Genomic DNA, 4,337 nt, shown 5'->3' on the forward strand with positions numbered 1-4,337 from the left:
TCAACTGAAGAAAATTTAATGATTTCCAGCTATTTAAGATAATCATTTTTGGAGATATGGCTCAAGTGGCAGCTTGTTACCTAGTGAACAATGCTATCAAATATTGAATTCAATGTTGATCTTGAACAAAAGTAAAAACAATCAATAAAAGTCAAGCATTTTCCATGGCAATGGTAGCTCATGAGTTTAATCCTATCATTAATCAGAAGGCAGAGATCTTGGGATCTCAGTTCAATGTCAGCTTGGATAGGAAAATCTGTGAGACTCTCATCTCCAATTTACTGCCAAAGAAATCTGGAAGTGGAATCATGGCTCAAGTGGTAGAATGCTACCCTACAGCAAAATGTTCATGGATAGAACCCAAGCCTTGAGTCCAAGCCTTAGAATAGTGCATATACAGACACAAAGGAAGTAAGTCACTCAAGTTCTCAACCTTCCATTTCCATAGTCCTAACTCTAATCCTGGTCAGATTCCTAAGAGTAACCTTGATGATAATAGTAACCCAGTCCTAAAATTAATGGAAAATATATCCTAACACATACTCATGGTCTTTGAAATGATTTATTTGCACTTTTCTCCAAATCCTACAGATTCCCTCATTTGGACTCTGAAATCCTTCCCTATTATGAATATTAACCTCAAATCTTCATATCATGAAAGCTATCATAGTTTCCACTGATCTTAACCTTTACTGAACTCCTCTAACTCCAAAAAGAAGTTGCAGGTTTACTTAAATTATAATATAGTTCCTAACCCTAACTATATATCTAAACCTTACTAGAAACCTAACTCTAAATTTAACCCTATTGAACTCTGAATAGTAAAATTAGGAAAACTCTGTAATTTTTGTTAAATTTCACACTTATTTTACTTGAAAATGTTAGCAGAAAACTCAGTTTAACCTTAGAGCTTACCCTTACCTAAGTCTAAGTCTAACCTGAATTAGAACAGCAACCCTAACCATAGAACTAATAGCCTTTGGATTCTAAAAGCCATAAAAATACATTAGATTTATTCATCTTAACTTTGATTCAACTCATCTCTCTAAAACTAATTTGTAGTTTTACCCATTATCTTGCCATTTTTGTAACTCTAACCTTAACTGGAATATTGAGGCTAACCCTCTCACTAACCATATCCTAATCTTAATATAATTAGCAGTTTCCTATTTCACATTCATCCTAATTCTAACATGACTTGTTATTCAAACATAGTTTCAGTTTGACCCTAAACTTTCCATTGCCCTAATGCTAATACTAACTACAGCTGCAACTGAAACCTAACTTTCACCCTAATGATAGTCCAATTCTAATGTTTAAGAAAAATACTCTAGTTTTAATCAGTTTGCACTCTGGAAATGAGTTTCAGATGGCCCTGATTCCCACAAATTTTCTGACTCTTGCTCAGAAGTTATCTTGTTCCCTAACATGAACCATTATAAAATAACTTGCCCTCAAATTCTGTTATCAGGAAAAATACTGTAGTATCCATTTCTTGAACTCCTGTAGCCTATAACAGTTTCAGATTTACTTACCATCTAGTTCATTACTAGGTTAACGCTCTTAACCTAAACTGGATGAACATTCCATCAACATTTTGTTATTAGAGGATTATTCAATATTAGTTGTATGTTAATTGATAATGACTGAGCTTGACAGAAAGTTGAAGGAAATCATGTACACTTCAATGAGGTTCTGACTTGTGTTACAGAAAGGGTTATGAAAGCTCTCCATTAGAAATCTAGCAGCTGCGCGTCTAAAAATTCCTTGCGTGGTTAGTTTCTGATAATGTCTCAATTCAAGTACTTCTCCTTGGAGTTCCATATTATTCAAGATGCTGTATTAGATCCTTTTACATTTTGCAGACAGCTCTTGGTGATGAAATTTGAGCTTTTCAAAACTGCTCTCCCAATTCCATCCACAAAATGCAGACAAAAAGACAAAAAAAATTGAAAAAAAAATTGTTTCTGTTGAAAGTGCAAATACTTTTATTTTCCGTTTCAAACATAAAATATAGTAAAACGTTTCATAGCAATTACACTGAACTAGGTTGTGGACACATTCTAATGTAAATAATGTACTGTGTTCAAGTAAAATGTTTGAGGATCCAAAATTTTAATATGCCTGTGGTCCTAAAACCAATACCTTACTGATATTGAGTGATAAATACAACTTCCCATAAGTACAGAAGTTTTCCTTGTATCTTTTTAATATATATTTTTATTGTAAAGACACTGTACACAGGGGTTACAGTTACATAAGGAAGGTAATGAGTACATTTCTTATTGAGCATTGTTACCCAATCCTTTGTTTTTCCCCTACTATCCCTTCCTTTCACATCACCCAAATCCTCCCTCTAACCCCCTCTGATAGTATATACACTGATAGGATATTCTCCTGCTACTTTGGTTGTTGAGAGTGTCTACAAGAGCAGGCATTCCGTGGGGAGCAGGGAGACACCTTATGACCTTTATTACTGAGATTTCCGAATGACTTGCTATCACTTGTACTGCATTTTGCAAGTCGAATCTCATGTCTTAAAATGTAGCAGTTTTTAAGAGGTAAGAGGAGTGGTAAAAGAACTCTTAGAGACAAATACATCTTCAACATATTTGGTTCCAAGCATTCCGTCTAAGGCATATTCAACAAGTAGTGAAACTTGTGTTGACTGTAACTATGTGTCTTTCTCCATGTGCATTTATACATGAGTATATGTATGTGTGTATTTGTGAGTATAGTAACATACATGTGTACATATATAAGGGCACATACATATATGCATATATAAATATATAAAAATATTTGCATATATATCAATTGTTCAGTGATTTAATCTATAGTTCCTAACACATTGTCATTCTCACAAAGTATACATGGTAAACTACTTTAAGGATCTGTGCTCTATGATGGGTATCCTTTTTACTCAATTCCCCATTATCTTGTTTTTCATCCCTGTGAACAACTTCAGTCTACTTTCCATAGGATAGCTTTGTTTCATTACATGTAGTTACTCACTGATACTCAAAGCAAAAGGTTGTTTGTAAAAGAAAAAGTACTTTTAGGTCACAGGTTAAAATTATCTTATCCATCCCAATGATTCATAGGAAGATAAAATTTATAATAGTAATAAAAGTGAGAAGGAATTCCTAGATCTGTTGTTTTACCATTTAGAATGGCAAATAATATCACATCACCATTGTAACTCTTAAATAAGTCAAGAGTAACTGATTGTCTTTATCATGTTCCCACAAACCAGTGGATCCTGAAGGATAATAATAGACCACCAGAAATTCTAGGTAGCAGACATGAAGCATGAAAGAGAAAGTGAGGAAATGAGAGAGAGTATAAGAGAGAGAGAAATATCATAATACTGAAAGTACATAACATAAATAAGAGCTTCATGAGAATATTCATATGGCTATCTTTAGACACTACATGTACATATGGAAGTAATTGTTGTATAATAACCAATCAACATAAAATAAAAAGAGTTTCATGGAGGTCGGAGGAAGATGGTAGAGGAGAACCTGGAGGCTAAACAAACTCTCACATACAAAGCAGCTTTAGTGTTCCAGTGAACAGTACTAGCCTAGATAATCACACCAAGTGTGCCATCACTGTACACATTGTTTGGCTAGAGAGGGAAGATCCAGGCAAGAAGACAGATCTGAGCACTTGCCGGTAGCTGCGGTTGTGGCAGCAGCTACGGCACCCATAGCCACTATATCTACAAGAGAGAGTCCAGGACAAAAGCGCCATATGCAGTAGGTGAGAGGATTCTACTCAACACCAACAAGAACTGACAAGGAGCAGATAAATACATCCTGAAGATCACAGACCAGTGATACCCAGGAAGAAAGACTCCTGTCTGAGTAAAATCCTGACATCCTCACTCCTCATGGAGCAGAGGAAGGAAGGCTGCCCCTCCCTCGCACCAGACATCATCTTTGATACTGAGAATGGCCAGGCTGAGCAACTAGCTCCAACTCAGGCCTTGGAAGAAAACAAAAGAGTCATTTAGCAGGTCACAGGAATCTGACCTGACCTTCCAGGCTCAGATCCACTCAGGAGAAAGTCACCTAGCCCAAGCAGAGAGAGTTCTGCCCCCCAGAGGAGTGACTATCTTCAGTGGGTTAACAGAACCAGTGGCTGCCCCTACCTACAGCAGCCTAGACAATCAATTGAAATTCAGTAAACGTAAACCTTGAGAATGGCTCCAGGCTGGGCTCTGGGAATGTCTCAGGAGCTAGCCCCTCAGGGAAAAGATACTGTTTGCTGAAATGCCTCAACCCTAAACAGAACTTAGCCTCATCACAGCATCTCCACACTAGAGGAAA

Source organism: Dipodomys spectabilis, unplaced genomic scaffold (assembly GCF_019054845.1).
Source record: "Dipodomys spectabilis isolate Male_0828 unplaced genomic scaffold, ASM1905484v1 ptg000065l, whole genome shotgun sequence".
Taxonomy (NCBI): Eukaryota; Metazoa; Chordata; class Mammalia; order Rodentia; family Heteromyidae; genus Dipodomys; species Dipodomys spectabilis.